Source organism: Pseudophryne corroboree, unplaced genomic scaffold, assembly GCF_028390025.1.
Source record: "Pseudophryne corroboree isolate aPseCor3 unplaced genomic scaffold, aPseCor3.hap2 scaffold_436, whole genome shotgun sequence".
NCBI lineage: Eukaryota > Metazoa > Chordata > Amphibia > Anura > Myobatrachidae > Pseudophryne > Pseudophryne corroboree.
Window position 1 is genome coordinate 232,566 of NW_026970063.1, and position 16,601 is coordinate 249,166.

General features: G+C 48.7%; 9 non-coding genes across 9 annotated transcripts; all 9 read right to left on the reverse strand.

The window, feature by feature from the left end:
- Positions 1-11,819: 11,819 nt before the first annotated feature.
- LOC135026376 (U1 spliceosomal RNA) lies at positions 11,820-11,982 on the reverse strand. The gene has a single exon (XR_010223010.1). It is a non-coding gene; the product is annotated as a U1 spliceosomal RNA (small nuclear RNA).
- A 152-nt stretch (positions 11,983-12,134) lies between these two features.
- Positions 12,135-12,298, reverse strand: LOC135026386 (U1 spliceosomal RNA). Its single transcript, XR_010223022.1, has one exon. It is a non-coding gene; the product is annotated as a U1 spliceosomal RNA (small nuclear RNA).
- Positions 12,299-12,902: 604 nt separating this feature from the next.
- LOC135026384 (U1 spliceosomal RNA) lies at positions 12,903-13,065 on the reverse strand. The gene has a single exon (XR_010223020.1). It is a non-coding gene; the product is annotated as a U1 spliceosomal RNA (small nuclear RNA).
- Positions 13,066-13,217: 152 nt separating this feature from the next.
- Positions 13,218-13,381, reverse strand: LOC135026395 (U1 spliceosomal RNA). Its single transcript, XR_010223030.1, has one exon. It is a non-coding gene; the product is annotated as a U1 spliceosomal RNA (small nuclear RNA).
- Positions 13,382-14,051: 670 nt separating this feature from the next.
- LOC135026374 (U1 spliceosomal RNA) lies at positions 14,052-14,214 on the reverse strand. Its single transcript, XR_010223008.1, has one exon. It is a non-coding gene; the product is annotated as a U1 spliceosomal RNA (small nuclear RNA).
- Positions 14,215-14,366: 152 nt separating this feature from the next.
- Positions 14,367-14,530, reverse strand: LOC135026396 (U1 spliceosomal RNA). Its single transcript, XR_010223031.1, has one exon. It is a non-coding gene; the product is annotated as a U1 spliceosomal RNA (small nuclear RNA).
- Positions 14,531-15,205: 675 nt separating this feature from the next.
- On the reverse strand, positions 15,206-15,368 carry LOC135026358 (U1 spliceosomal RNA). Its single transcript, XR_010222993.1, has one exon. It is a non-coding gene; the product is annotated as a U1 spliceosomal RNA (small nuclear RNA).
- A 152-nt stretch (positions 15,369-15,520) lies between these two features.
- LOC135026398 (U1 spliceosomal RNA) lies at positions 15,521-15,684 on the reverse strand. Its single transcript, XR_010223032.1, has one exon. It is a non-coding gene; the product is annotated as a U1 spliceosomal RNA (small nuclear RNA).
- A 674-nt stretch (positions 15,685-16,358) lies between these two features.
- LOC135026351 (U1 spliceosomal RNA) lies at positions 16,359-16,521 on the reverse strand. Its single transcript, XR_010222986.1, has one exon. It is a non-coding gene; the product is annotated as a U1 spliceosomal RNA (small nuclear RNA).
- Positions 16,522-16,601: the final 80 nt, after the last annotated feature.

Consider the following 16,601-nt stretch of genomic DNA (forward strand, 5'->3'; position numbering starts at 1 on the left):
GTATTGGAGAGAGGGCTTAAATTAATAGTTTGCAGGGAGGCGCCAAACACCCTAGCACCGGCCCTTTGGTAGGGGACAGGATTTGCTTCTGCTTGTGCACATATGTTATGATTGCCAGCCAACAGCACTGGTTTTGCCTATAACACTAACTATAAATATTTTGAATTGGTCCTGGACCACCAATCCAAGGCACCCCTGCAAGTGTCCTGAGGCACCCCAGGGTGCAGTTTGAGAACAACTGGTCTAGTGAGTACCCAGGATAATTATTGTAGCTGGTCTGCGGGTAACAGCTCTCAGATCCACTTCTAGAAAAAATGCAACAATGTAATTTGAGTGACAAACTGCAGAGATGAACCCTTTCTGTGACTGCTGCACAGGGATCACACAAACTCTATTCATAGGGCTGACTTCACTTAGGGGAGATGTTCTCGCCCGTATATACCGCACTTACGGTACCATTGGATTTACAGATATTTTCTTGCAATACACTATGGGGGTCATTCTGAGTTGATTGTTTGCTAGCAGTTTTTAGCAGCCTTAAAACGGTGGAGTTAACATATCTCACGTGGAAGGTGGTCATGTTATTAGCCTTGGCTTCGGCTAGGCGAGTGTCGGAATTAGCGGCTTTGTCACATAAAAGCCCATATTTGGTGTTCCATGTGGATAGAGCGGAATTGCGGACCCGTCCTCAATTCCTACCAAAAGTGGTCTCATCTTTTCATATGAACCAACCTATTGTGGTGCCTTTGGCTACGTGTGACTTGGAGGATTCCGAGTTACTTGATGTGGTCAGGGCTTTGAAAATTTACGTGGCCAGGACGGCTAGAGTCAGGAAAACTGAAGCGCTGTTTGTCCTGTATGCAACCAACAAGATTGGTGCCCCTGCTTCAAAGCAGGCTATTGCTCGCTGGATTTGTAACACGATTCAGCAAGCGCATTCTATGGCTGGATTGCAGTTACAGAAATCGGTCTAGGCCCATTCCACGAGGAAAGTGGGCTCTTCTTGGGCGGCTGCCCGAGGGGTCTCGGCACTACAGCTGTGTCGAGCTGCTACTTGGCCAGGTTCAAACACCTTTTCAAAATACTATAAGTTTGATACCCTGGCTGAGGAGGAACTCATGTTTGCTCAATCGGTGCTGCAGAGTCATCCGCACTCTCCCGCCCGTTTTGGAGCTTTGGTATAATCCCCATGGTCCTTACGGAGTCCCCAGCATCCTCTAGGACGTTAGAGAAAATAAGATTTTAAACCTACCGGTAAATCTTTTTCTCGTAGTCCGTAGAGGATGCTGGGCGCCCGTCCCAAGTGCGGACTACTTCTGCAATACTTGTATATAGTTATTGCTTCAATAAGGGTTATGTTATAGTTGCATCGGTCCTGCACTGATGCTACAGTATGTTGTTTTTTCGTACTCATAACTGGGTAGTTTATCACAAGTTATACGGTGTGATTGGTGTGGCTGGTATGAATCTTGCCCTGGATTAACAAAATCCTTTCCTCATACTGTCAGTCTCCTCTGGGCACAGTTACTCTAACTGTGGCATAGAGGGGCATAGAGGGAGGAGCCAGTGCACACCCAGAACTAAAGTCTTTCTTAAAGTGCCCATGTCTCCTGCGGAGCCCGTCTATCCCCATGGTCCTTACGGAGTCCCCAGCATCCTCTACGGACTACGAGAAAAAGATTTACCGGTAGGTTTAAAATCTTATTTTCTACTTTATTCTTTTCTATCCTAGTTTATTACGACCAACTCTCATCCAAGGAGTTTGATATTCTACTACCTGCATGCAATTTAAATTGCTTAAATTGTTTATATGGTTGATTTGTCCTTCACAATCCATAATCTGCAAGTTGGATGTACTTGTGTCATTGAAAATCTTATAATAAAAATGTTTATATATTGAAAAAAAAAGTTATAAGACATATGCATTCAATATTTGAAGAAACAAAATAAAATAAAGCTATGTATTGGGTTTCACTAACAAGCACATTGGAAGACTTGACTACTGTTAAAAGACATGCATTACATGGTATAGAGCCACAAACCACAATGTAGTAAAATAAAAACAAACTTACATGTGTATCAAACCTATGTGAGGCTTACATTGATAGTGCAAGATCAACACTCTATCAACTGTGCAAACTAGACTGCACATAAATGCCATAAAATTTATCTGAGAATTTAGTAAATAAGGCCCGTTGCTGTCCGGGTCACACAGCCGTCACGGCCCGCCCCCATACGGTCCGGTCATGTCTGCGTTGTCCTGACTGTGCCCCCAAAATGGCGGCACAACGCCGCTGGCCCGACTCCTCCTGCCCAGTGACCGCCTCTGCCTGTCAATCAGACAGAGGCGCTCACTGGGCAGAGATGCTGATCGCATCTCTGGCATGTGCCGGTGCACTGTGGCACCAGCACACACGCACTTCAGACCTGATCTCCTGTTGTGTGAATATGCACAGCAGGGATCAGGTCTTAATTAGGCCCTATATACAGCTGTCAGTAAAGCAGGGATGTGCTGCTGCCAGTGAGGCAGGGATGTTCTGCTGTCAGTGAAGCAGTGATGTGCTGCTGTCAGTGAAGCAGTGATGTGCTGCTGTCAGCGAGGCAGTGATGTGCTGCTGTCAGCGAGGCAGGGATGTGCTGCTATAAGTGAGGCAGGGATGTGCTGCCGTCAATGAGGCAGGGATGTGCTGCCGTCAATGTTGCAGGGATGTGTTGCTGTCAACGTTGCAGGGATGTGCTGCTGTCAGTGAAGCAGGAATGTGCTGCTGCAGTGAGGCAGAGATATGCTGCCCACTATCTCCCTATCACCCCTGCCTGAGTCACACACTTTCCCTGTCACCCCTGCCTCAGTTACCCACTATCTCCCAGTCACCGCTGCCTCAGTCAACCACTATACCTGCGACCCCTGCCTCAGTCACCCACTATCCCTGTCACCCCTGCCTCAGTCACCCACTGTCACCCTATCACCCCTGCTTCAGTCACCCACTATCCCTGTCAACCCTGCCTCAGTCTCTTAATGTCCCTGTCACCCCTGCCACAGTCATCCACTATCTCCCTATCATCCCTGCCTTATTCATTTATTATCCCTGTCACCCACTTTCTTCCCATACTTACCCAACCCCTTCCTATCACCCCTCCCTCAGTAACCCACTATCTCCCTGTCACCCCTGCCTCAGTCACCCACTATCACTGTCACCCCTGCATCAGTCACCCACTATCTCCCAGTCACCCCGGCTTCAGTCACCCACTATCTCCCACTCATACATGCTTCAGTCACCCACTATCTCCCAGTCATCCCTGCCTCAGTCACCTACTGACACCAGTGCAGATATTTCTGCTGCAGCCTCTCCACTCTCCAGCGTGAACGTCCTGACGACTGAGGAAATCCGCTTTCCAGTTGAGGACTCCGGGAATGAACACTGCCGATATTGCTGGCAGATGACGTTCTACCCAACTGAGGATTTTTTTATACTTCCAGCTTTGCCATGCAGTTTCGAGTGCCGACTTGATGATTTGTGTACACTACCGTGGTGGCGTTGTCCGATTGTACTTGAACAGGCCTGTTCTGTACTAGAGGCAGGGCCAGTATCAATGAATTGAACACTGCCCGCAATTCCCGAATGTTTATCGGGAGGAGAGATTCCTCCCTGGTCCACCGATGGTGAAGGGTCGTCATCACGGCCATGACCTTGGTGAATTTCCGAGGTGCCGTGGCCAAACCAGAAGGCAGGACCTGAAATCCAAAAACTAACCAGGCACAACACTGCTTAGCTTCCAACATCAGATGAGATTGGACATATCCAGTGTGATGCGGCTGTAGATGATTTTTGCTGTTTCTAACTTCTACATCAATGAATAAGTTTCAAAATAGAATGCATCAAGAGAACGGTGTTGGTAGTATAAAACTACCTACAGCACCTGGTATTCCCAGGTGGTCTCACATCCAAGAACAAACCAGGCCTAAGATCAGGTGATATTGGGCATATACAGTGTGGTGTGGCTGTAGATGAACTTAGTGGTTTCTGTTAGAGTTCTTCTACTTCTAACTACTAGTACATAAATGAATAAGCGGCCGATTTATTAAACCTGGTGGAATGATAAAGTACCAGCCAATCAGCTCCTAATTGCCATGTCACAGGCTGGGTTTGAAAAATGACAGTTAGGAGCTGACTGGCTGGTACTTTATCACCTTGCACTTTATCAGTTCACCAGGCTTAATAGATCTGCCCCAATGTTTCAAAATGGAATGCATCAAGAGAACGGTGTTGGTATTGTAAAAATACACACAGCTCCTGGTATTTCCTGGTGGTCTCCCATCCAAGTACTAAAACCAGGACCAACACTGCTCAGCTTCCATGATCAGGAGAGATTGGGCAAATCCAGTGTGCTGTGGCTGTAGATGAGCTGGTGGTTTCTGCTAGAGCTTTTCTACTTCTAACTTCTGGTACATAAAAGAATACGTGTAAAAATTAAATGTACCAAGAAAAGGGTGTTGGTAGTTTAAAAACACCTAAAGAATCTGATAATACATGGATGGGAGACTGCTTGGTAGTAACAAAGTCCAATACTGCTTTGCTTCAAAGATCAAATGAGATTGGGCATATCCAGTGTGGTGTGGCTTTAGATAAGCTTTGTGGTTTCTGTTAGAGCTCTTCTACTTCTAACTACTGGTACATTAATGAATATGTATAAGGTTGTAGTTTATCCAATATGCCTTTACTACCTTACCCCCCCCCCTCCCCTCCCCTCCTTATAGCTTCCTTTGTTCTCTCCTCCTCGTGTATGCGTTATTTGTTTTCTCATACGTCCTAGAGGATGCAGGGATCACATTAAGAACCATGGGGTATAGACGGGATCCGCAGGAGACATGGGCACTTTAAGACTTTCAAAGGGTGTGAACTGTCTCCTCCCTCTATACCCCTCCTCCAGACTCCAGTTTTAGAATTGTGCCCAGTGAGACTGGATGCACTACAGGGGAGCTCTACTGAGTTTCTCTGAAAAGACTTATGTTAGTTTTTCTTATTTTCAGGGAGGCTGCTGGCAACAGTCTCCCTGCTTCGTGGGACTTAGGGGAGAGAAGTATGACCAACTTCTAGTGAGTTCAATGGCTCTACTTCTGGCTGACAGGACACCATTAGCTCCTGAGGGTGCTGATCGCTGGGTACGCCTAGATGCCCACTCCCGTAGCCTGCCGTCACCCCCTTACAGAGCCAGAAGTCAGAAGACAGGCGAGTAGCAGAAGAACAGATGGCATTCTGAGGTACCACGCAGCGAGCGGAATGCTGTGCGCCATGCTCCCACACAAACACAGGCACTGCAGGGTGCAGGGCGTGGGGGGAGGGCACCCTGGGCAGCATAAATTCCTCACAAAAGGCTGGCAAAAGTGGACATTAGTGCCTGGGCACTGTCCTTACCCCACCAGCGTAATTAATTATTTGTTTCTGAGCGGGACAGAAGCGTGCCATTACAGCGGCGGGGCTTCTTCCTCACCTCACCAGCACATCTAAAGAGCGTTACAAGTCTATCACTATAGAGTTTATTATTTCCCAGACTGTGTACTTTTGACGCTGGGTTGTGAGCTGAAAAATCCCATCTGTCCCTCTGACATATTTATTGTAGGTCTATCCCCCATAAGCCGATGTGTCTGTGGGTACTTGGTACATGTGTGTCAACATGTCGGTGGCTGAATGTTTTTCCCAAGAGGAAACTATATTAGGAATGCAGACATATGATGGTGGCCCTGTTGGCACCACCAATAACTGACTGGGTGAAAGTTTCAGTAATATCAGAGTGAGGTTGGATAAATCTGTGTCCCAGACACAGACGTAGAGAAAAGATGTGATGTTCATGGCTATGCTTCTTTTCCCTCAGGCCCCGCAAAAATGTTATTTTGCCCAGTTACTACACACTGATACTGACTCGGATACTGATTCCTATGTCGACCATAATATTTCCTGATTAGATCCAATATTGGCAAGGAGCATTCAGTACATGATTGTGGATATTAAGGACATATTAACATCACTGAGGACCCTGCTGTTCCTGACAAAGGGGTCTATTTGTATGTATATATAGATATATAATGAAAGCTGATGTAACGTTCCTTCATCTCTGTTTGAGAAAGTCTGGGCCAGCTCGACAAGATGGTTTCAAATCCCCAAAAGGTTTCCGGTTGTTTATTTATTTCCTGCCGCGGACAGAATAAAGTGGGAGTCACCCCCTGTTCTGCACGGGGCCCTGTCACAAATCCAGCGGATCGTATGCAGGAAGCTACATTATTTCTAGTTATGTAACCACGGGTACATTACTTAGACCTGCCATTACATGCGCATGGGTGAGTAGTAGTATTCAAGAATTGGTCGAATACCTTGTCATCCGATATAGATATCCTGGAGACATGGGATGCTCCTTACGTTGGATCATATCAAGGACACTGCAGCATACTTACGGCTGCAAGGGATATAGGACTCTTGAGTTCACGGGCCAATTTCATGGCAGTCTCGGATAGGAGGGCATTGTGGATTCACCAAGGGAATGCTGATGCTGACTCCAAGAAGAAAGGGAGTCTCTTCCCTATGAAGGTGAAGCCTTGTTTGGCGACGGCCTAGTTAATTTGATCTCGGCAGCTCCCGCTGGTAAGTCAACCTTCTTGCCCTATGTTCCCTCTCAACGGATGAAGACGCATCATTATCTAACGCAGTCATTTTGGCCCAATAGATATGCATGAAGTTAAGATTCCCATTTCTTTGCAGGTAGAGGAAGGAGAAGAGGGAAGAGGTCTGTAGCCTCTTCAAGATCGCAGGAGCAGAGATCGTCCTCTGCTTCTGCCAAATCCACTGCATGACGCTGGGGCTCTCTTGCAGGAGCCCACACCAGTGGGGGCACGTCTAAAACACTTCAGTCAGTACTGGATTAATTTGGACCTGGACTCGTGGGTTTTACAAATAGTGTCCCAAGGGTACAAACTGGGGTTTCAAGACGTTCCCCCTCACCGATTGTTCAAATCGGCATTAGTCAGCAGGGAGAAGGCTTTTATTCAAGCCTCTTCGTGGTCCCGAAGCCGGACGGCTCAGTCAGACCAATCTGAAATCTGAAATCCCTCAATTTCTACCTAAAGAAATTCAATTTCAAGATGGAATCTCTCAGGGTAGGGATCTCCGGTCCGGAGGAAGGAGATTTCATGTTTTTGGTAGACATAAGGATGCCTACTTACATGTTCCCGTTTAGCCACTGCATCAAGCTACCTGAGGTTTGCAATTCAGGATTGTCATTACCAATTTCAGACATTGCCGTTTGGTCTGTCCACGGCTCCGAGGATTTTCACCAGGGTGATGGCGGAAATGATGGTTCTCCTTCGCAAGCAAGGAGTCACAATTATCCCGTACTTGGATGATCTCTAGATAAAGGCGAGATCCAGGGACCAGTTGTTGCAAAACATTGCACTCTCCCTGACAGTTCTTCAACAACATGGTTGGCTCCTAAACTTGCCAAAATCACAGTTGGTCCCAATGACGCGGTTGTTGTTTTTGGGAGTGATACTGGACACAGAAGAGGTTTTCTTCCAGTGGAAAGGCTATGGAGATCCAGAGTCTGGTCAAACAAATTCTGAAACCAGCAAGAGTGTTAATCCATCAATGCATTCGGTTGCTGGGGAAGATGGTTGCGGCCTACGAGGCCATTCAGTTTGGCAGGTTCCATGCTAGAGTGTTCCAGTGGGACCTGTTGGACAAGTGGTCCGGATCCCACCTACACATGCACCGGAGGATAATCCTGTCTTCCAAGACCAGAATATCACTCCATTGGCGGCTGCACAGTTCTCACCTCCTAGAGGGGCGATGGTTCGGGATCCAGGACTGGATCCTAGGGACCACGGATGCAACCCTCCGAGGCTGGGAAGCAGTCACACAGGGTGAAAACATCCAAGGAAGATGGTCAAGTCGGGAAAGTTGTCTCCACATAAATGTTCTGGAGTTAAGGGCCATTTAATAACTGCAGACACAGTACGCACTGGGACGGGTGCCCAGCATCCTCTACGGACTAAGAGAAAAGGATTTACCGGTAGGTATTAAAATCCTATTTTCTCTAACGTCCTAGAGGATGCTGGGGACTCCGTAAGGACCATGGGGATAGACGGGCTCCGCAGGAGACATGGGCACTTTAAGAAAGACTTTAGTTCTGGGTGTGCAGTGGCTCCTCCCTCTATGCCCCTCCTCCATACCTCAGTTTGATACTGTGCCCAGTGGAAACTGGGTGCTTTTCAGGAGCTCTCCTGAGCTTTCTGACAGAAAGTATTTTGTTAGGTTTTTAATTTTCAGGGAGCACTGCTGGCAACAGACTCCCTGCATCGAGGGACTGAGGGGAGAGAAGCAGCCCTACTCTCTGAGTTGCAAGGCCCTGCTTCTTAGGCTACTGGACACCATTAGCTCCAGAGGGATTGGTACACAGGATCTCACCCTCGCCGTCCGTCCCAGAGCCGCGCCGCCGTCCCCCTCGCAGAGCCGGAAGATAGAAGCCGGGTGAGTATGAGAAGAAAAGAAAGACTTCTGCGGCGGAAGAAGACTTCATGATCTTCACTGAAGTAACGCACAGCACTGCAGCTGTGCGCCATTGCTCCCATACACCTCACATACTCTGGTCACTGTAAGGGTGCAGGGCGCAGGGGGGGCGCCCTGGGCAGCAATATAGACCTCTTTTTGCCAAAAATATAACACATATACAGCTGGGCACTGTATATATATATGAGCCCCCGACAATTTTACAGTTTAAGCGGGACAGAAGCCCGCAGCTGAGGGGGCGGGGCTTCTCCCTCATCACTCACCAGCGCCATTTTTTCTCCACAGCACCGCTGAGGAAGCTCCCCAGACTCTCCCCTGCTGAAACCACGGTAGACAAGAGGGTTGAAAAGAGGGGGGGGGGCACATAATTCGGCGCAAATTACATACAGCAGCACTACTGGGCAAACATTAAGTTACTGTGTTATTCCTGGGTTATATAGCGCTTGGGTGTGTGCTGGCATACTCTCTCTCTCTGTCTCTCCAAAGGGCCTTGTGGGGAAACTGTCTTCAGAAAAAGCATTCCCTGTGTGTGTGGTGTGTCGGTACACGTGTGTCGACATGTCTGAGGAAGAAGGCTATATTAGAGAGGAGCGGGAGCAAATTAATGTGGTGTCTCCGCCGACAGCTGATTGGATGGATATGTGGAATGTTTTAAATGCTAGTGTAAACTCATTGCACAAAAGATTAGACAAGGCTGAAGCTTCGGGACAGTCAGGGTCTCAACCCATGCCTGATCCTATGTCGCAGGGACTGTCAGGGTCTCATAAGCGCCCACTATCCCAGATTGTTGACACAGATACTGACACGGATTCTGACTCCAGTGTCGATTACGATGATGCAAAGTTACAGCCAAAATTGGCAAAATCCATTCGATATAGGATTATGGCAATAAAAGATGTTTTGCACATCACAGAGGAACCCCCTGTCCCTGACAAGAGGGTACATAAGTACAAGGGAAAGAAGCCTGAGGTAACCTTTCCCCCCTCACACGAGCTGAACGAGTTATGTGAAAAAGCTTGGGAATCTCCAGATAAAAGACTGCAGATTTCCAAAAGGATTCTTATGGCGTATCCTTTCCCATCAATGGATAGGTTAAGATGGGAATCCTCCCCTAGGGTGGACAAAGCATTAACACGCTTATCTAAGAAGGTAGCCCTCCCGTCCCAGGATACGGCTACCCTCAAAGAGTCTGCTGACCGCAAACAGGAGATAACCCTGAAGTCAATTTATACACATTCGGGTACCTTACTCAGACCGGCAATTGCGTCGGCCTGGGTGTGTAGTGCTGTAGCAGCATGGACGGATACCTTATCTGAGGGGATGGATACCCTAGATAAGGATACTATTTTATTGACCCTGGGGCATATAAGAGATGCTGTCCTATATATGTGTGTATGCAAAGTACAGGTGGTGCTGCAGGGCTCACACCCTTTTACTTGTCTTGTAGAGCAACTCTGGAGCTGTTACTGGATCCATCTGCTGCAGGCCTTCCCCCAGGAATGCTTGCACTAGTTGTTGCATTTGGTTTGTTGTTTGGGGGTGCTTCAGTATTAGGCAGCCTTCTGCCCTCCCACATTCATCTGAAAATGTGTTCTCCCTGCAGTTGTTGTCCCCAGATGAGAGTTCCCTTGTGCTTCCTCAGTTGAATCTCCTTAACTTGACGGGGGTGTGCCCGAGCAGCCGCCCTCCACAGCCCTATCCCAACACATACTTATCTTGCATATGAGATCTCTTGATCATGAAGATAGTTCTCACAGGGTGAGGTTCATCCATTACATTTTAAAGTAGGAAGGTACAAATTACATATTCGAATTACATATATGTTCTGGATTCAAATGTTTTCCCCCCTTCCTTTCTCAATTGTGCCCATCAGCAGCTATTCTAATGTTGCTGCCAATGGTTGTGACACATTTTTTTCTTCTGTGGGGTACACTGGACTCCACAAGGATTCACATTGGGGTGTAGAGTAGTACCTTGATCTGAGGCACCAACAAGCTCAAAGCTTTTGACTGTTCCCAAGATACTCAGCGCCCCCTCCTCTATAACCTCGCTTCCATGAACAGGGAGCTCAGTTTGTAGTTGGTGCCTTCAGTAGCAGGCCACTTAACAGGGGGCTGCCTCAGGCATCCTATTCTTAGCTATTAATTTTGACAAGAAAAGAAGAACTTTTTAATAAGAATCTACAAGGGCTGCAGCAGGCTAGGTCTAATAGACATATTTACTGCAGCTCCATCACTCCCAGCGGCGCAGTATACTCCCGTGCCCCGGTTGCTGGGTCACTGCAGCGGAGGCTCCGGTTTCTTCCTAAGGTCAGTCACACACACACCGCCCTCCGGGATCACGAGGCCGCTGATGAAAGGGTGGTAAGGGGCTTCTGTGCACACACTATACCGTGATCCAGCGTGGCTGTAGGGGGCGGGCATTGTGCGCACTGGCGTGGACACTGATTACTGGGCAGCTGCTCCACTAGCCACCAGGGACAGTTAAGGAGCACAGCTCTGGGGGTTTTTCTCCTATATTAACCCCATTTTGTACTACCCGCAGTGCATTGTGATAGGTAATAGGGCCTGATTCAGGTTGGATTGCAATCGCAATAAGCAATCCAACTGCAAAAATTGCTAAGAGCATACGCATCCGCCTGCATTTTCTGCGGCACCCCGCAGATAATTCGATCGCCTCTGCCTGTCAATCGGTGCAGGGGGGGGGGGGAGGGGGGTCAACAACACTCCATTTCCAAGTCGGAGATGGAGCAGTGCGGGGGCAGGGTTTCAATATTGGGTCGGCAACGGAGAAACAGGAGGCGTGGTTAGAGCGGCTGCATGACATCACATGAGCCGGACTCCGCCAGTGGAGCCCCAGCGTCATGCAGTATATTTTGTAGATGCCAGGGAGGACTTCTGTTCCTGGAAGCTAGCTGTGTTGTGCAGCTTTTTTCCTCTGCCCCTACCTCTGGCAAGAAAGGACGCACCTCGCACTTTCCTTCGGTGTGGGGCTCATGTTGGCTATGCCCCAGCCCCTGAAGCATTCAAGCTGATTTCTTGCAGCAGCTGGGCACTGTAACAGCTCCAAAGCTGCTCTGTAAGGCAAGTAAAAGGGTGTGGGCCCTGCAGCACTACCTGTAGTTCGCATTGTGCATTGGAAGGCACAAAGTAAGCAGACGGGAGAAGTCAGGATAGTGCGCAAAGGCATAGAAGGGAGCGGCTCAAGAAAAGAGAAGTGGAAACAGACAGCAAACTAGGCTGGAGAGAGACCTGAGACAAAGAAATCTGAATTATACGAGAGCCGACCAGAGGAAACACACATTATGCAGTCAAGTGTCCCACATTTGGGGAAATCGCAGGAGCAGCACACCCAGAGTGCAATGGGTGAGATTTGCCCTGGGAGAAGCACCTTCCTGATCATAGTATCTCACCTGGCAGGTAAGTAGGAGTTAGGCTAGAGCTGGGGAGGGTCGCTGCTCGGGCACCCCCCTGTCAAGTGAAGGAGATCCAACTGAGGCAGCACAAGGGAACTCTCGAAAGAAGAACAAGGCTAGAGGAAGATCTGAGACAAAGAAATCTGACTTTTAACAGAGCTGACCAGAGGAAAGCACAAACACAGTCCCCCACTACCACAAATAATGCAGTTGAGTTTCCCACATTTGGGGAAATCACAGGGGTCAGCATACCCAGAATGCAATGAATGAACCTCACCCTGGGAGAACAATCTTCATGACCATGGTATCTCCTATGCAAAATAAGTATGATTTGGGATAGGGCTGGGGAGGGCCGCTGCTCAGGCATATCTCTGTCAAGTAAAGGAGATTCAACTGAGGCAGCACAAGGGAACTCTCATCTGGGGACAACAACTGCAGGGAGAACACATATATTCAAATGAACATGGGAGGGCAGAAGGCTGCCTAATACTGAAGCACCCCCAAACAACAAACCAAATGCAACAACTAGTACAAGCATTCCTGGGGGAAGGTCTACAGAAGACGGATTTGCATAGTGATGTCATCCAAGCAGTGGGCCAAAGTTGGCTGGAACCCTCATCTGCATATGAAAAGAGAAAAGGGGTATGCAGGGCATGGCGGCCTTTTGCGGCACTTGGATGGCCCCTTAAGCATTCAAGCTGATTTCTTGCAGCAGCTGGGCACTGTAACAGCTCCAGAGCTGCTCTGTTAGGCAAGTAAAAGGGTGTGGGCCCTGCAGCACTACCTGTAGTTCGCATTGTGCATTGGAAGGCACAAAGTAAGCAGACTGGAGAAGTCAGGATAGTGCGCAAGGGCATAGAAGGGAGCGGCTCAAGAAAAGAGAAGTGGAAACAGACAGCAAACTAGGCTGGAGAGAGACCTGAGACAAAGAGATCTGAATTATACGAGAGCCGACCAGGGGAAACACAAATTATGCAGTCAAGTTTCCCATATTTGGGGAAATCACAGGGGCAGCACACCCAGAGTGCAATGGGTGAGCCTTGCCCTGGGATAAGCACCTACATGATCATAGTATCTCACCTGGCAGGTAAGTAGGAGTTGGGCTAGAGCTGGGGAGGGTCGCTGCTCGGGCACCCCCCTGTCAAGTGAAGGAGATCCAACTGAGGTAGCACAAGGGAACTCTCGAAAGAGGAACAAGGCTAGAGGATAATCTGAGACAAAGAAATCTGACTTTTACCAGAGCTGACCAGAGGAAAGCACAAACACAGTCCCCCACTACCACAAATAATGCAGTCGAGTTTCCCACATTTGGGGAAATCACAGGGGTCAGCATACCCAGAATGCAATGAATGAACCTCACCCTGGGAGAACAATCTTCATGACCATGGTATCTCCTATGCAAAATAAGTATGATTTGGGATAGGGCTGGGGAGGGCCGCTGCTCAGGCACATCTCTGTCAAGTAAAGGAGATTCAACTGAGGCAGCACAAGGGAACTCTCATCTGGGGACAACAACTGCAGGGAGAACACATATTTTCAGATGAACATGGGAGGGCAGAAGGCTGCCTAATACTGAAGCACCCCCAAACAACAAACCAAATGCAACAACTAGTGCAAGCATTCCTGGGGGAAGGCCTACAGCAGACAGATTTGCATATGGTGATGTCATCCAAGCAGTGGGTCAAAGTTGGCTTCAACCCTCGTCTGCATATGAAAAGAAAAAAGGGATGGCAGGACATGGCGGCCTTTTGTGGCGCTTGGATGACCCCTGATTCGCATTAAACATCTCCACCCTCCTTCAGTGTGGGGCTCATGTTGGCTATGCCCCAGCCCCTGAAGCATTCAAGCTGATTTCTTGCAGCAGCTGGGCACTGTAACAGCTCCAGAGCTGCTCTGTAAAGCATGTAAAAGGGTGTGGGCCCTGCAGCACTACCTGTAGTTTGCATTGTGCGTTGGAAGGCACAAAGTAAGCAGACGGGAGAGGTCAGGATAGTGCGCAAGGGCATAGAAGGGAGGGGCTCAAGAAAAGAGAAGTGGAAACAAACAGCAAACTAGGCTGGAGAGAGACCTGAGAAAAAGAGATCTGAATTATACGAGAGCCGACCAGAGGAAACACAAATTATGCAGTCAAGTGTCCCACATTTGGGGAAATCGCAGGAGCAGCACACCCAGAGTGCAATGGGTGAGCCTTGCCCTGGGAGAAGCACCTTCCTGATCTTAGTATCTCACTTGGCAGGTAAGTAGGAGATGGGCTAGAGCTGGGGAGGGTCGCTGCTCGGGCAACCCCCTGTCAAGTGAAGGAGATCCAACTGAGGCAGCACAAGGGAACTATCGAAAGAAGAACAAGGCTAGAGGAAGATCTGAGACAAAGAAATCTGACTATTACCAGAGCTGACCAGAGGAAAGCACAAACACAGTCCCCCACTACCACAAATAATGCAGTCGAGTTTCCCACATTTGGGGAAATCACAGGGGTCAGCATACCCAGAATGCAATGAATGAACCTCACCCTGGGAGAACAATCTTCATGACCATGGTATCTCCTATGCAAAATAAGTATGATTTGGGATAGGGCTGGGGAGGGCCGCTGCTCAGGCACATCTCTGTCAAGTAAAGGAGATTCAACTGAGGCAGCACAAGGGAACTCTCATCTGGGGACAACAACTGCAGGGAGAACACATATTTTCAGATGAACATGGGAGGGCAGAAGGCTGCCTAATACGGAAGCACCCCCAAACAACAAACCAAATGCAACAACTAGTGCAAGCATTCCTGGGGGAAGGCCTGCAGAAGATGGATTTGTATACAGTGATGTCATCCAAGCAGTGGGCCAAAGTTGGCTGGAACCCTCATCTGCATATGAAAAGAGAAAAGGGGTATGCAGGGCATGGCGGCCTTTTGCGGCGCTTGGATGACCCTTAGTTCGCATTAAACACCCCCACCCTCCTTCGGTGTGGGGCTCATGTTGGCAATGCCCCAGCCCCTGAAACATTCAAGCTAATTTTTTGCAGCAGCTTGGCACTGTAACAGATCCAGAGCTGCTCTGTAAGGCAAGTAAAAGGGTGTGGGCCCTGCAGCACTACCTGTAGTTTGCATTGTGCATTGGAAGGCACAAAGTAAGCAGACAGGAAGAGAAGTCAGGATAGTGCACAAGGGTATAGAAGGGAGGGGCTCATAAAAAAAAGAAGTGGAAACAGACAGCAAACTAGGCTGGAGAAAGACCTGAGACAAAGAGATCTGAATTATATGAAAGCTGACCAGTGGAAACACAAATTATGCAGTCAAGTTTCCCACATTTGGGGAAATCACAGGGGCAGCACACCCAGAGTGCAATGGGTGAGCCTTGCCCTGGGAGAAGCACCTTCATGATCATAGTATCTTACCTGGCAGGTAAGTAGGAGTTGGGCTAGAGCTGGGGAGGGTCGCTGCTCAAGCACCCCCCTGTCAAGTGAAGGAGATCCAACTGAAGCAGCACAAGGAAACTCTCGAAAGAGGAACAAGGCTAGAGGAAGATCTGAGACAAAGAAATCTGACTTTTACTAGAGGTGACCAGAGGAAAGCACAAACACAGTCCCCCACTACCACAAATAATGCAGTCGAGTTTCCCACATTTGGGGAAATCACAGGGGTCAGCATACCCAGAATGCAATGAATGAACCTCACCCTGGGAGAACAATCTTCATGACCATGGTATCTCCTATGCAAAATAAGTATGATTTGGGATAGGGCTGGGGAGGGCCGCTGCTCAGGCACATCTCTGTCAAGTAAAGGAGATTCAAATGAGGCAGCACAAGGGAACTCTCATCTGGGGACAACAACTGCAGGGAGAACACATATTTTCAGATGAACATGGGAGGGCAGAAGGCTGCCTAATACTGAAGCACCCCCAAACAACAAACCAAATGCAACAACTAGTGCAAGCATTCCTAGGGGAAGGCCTGCAGCAGATGGATTTGCATATGGTGATGTCATCCAAGCAGTGGGTCAAAGTTGGCTTCAACCCTCGTCTGCATATGAAAAGAGAAAAGGGGCGTGCAGGGCATAGCGGCCTTTTGCGGCGCTTGGATAACCCTTAGTTCGCATTAAACACCTCCACCCTCCTTCGGTGTGGGGCTCATGTTGGCAATGCCCCAGCCCTTGAAGCATTCAAGCTGATTTCTTGCAGCAGCTTGGCACTGTAACAGCTCCAGAGCTGCTCTGTAAGGCAAGTAAAAGGGTGTGGGCCCTGCAGCACTACCTGTAGTTCGCATTGTCCGTTGGAAGGCACAAAGTAAGCAGACAGGAGGAGAAGTCAGGATAGTGCACAAGGGTATAGAAGGGAGGGGCTCAAAAAAAAAGAAGTGGAAACAGACAGCAAACTAGGCTGGAGAGAGACCTGAGACAAAGAGATCTGAATTAAATGAAAGCCGACCAGGGGAAACACAAATTATGCAGTCAAGTGTCCCACATTTGGGGAAATCACAGGAGCAGCACACCCAGAGTGCAATGGGTGAGCCTTGCCCTGGGAGAAGCACCTTCCTGATCATAGTATCTCACCTGGCAGGTAAGTAGGAGTTGCGCTAGAGCTGGGGAGGGTCGCTGCTCGGGCACCCCCCTGTCAAATGAAGGAGATCCAACTGAGGCAGCACAAG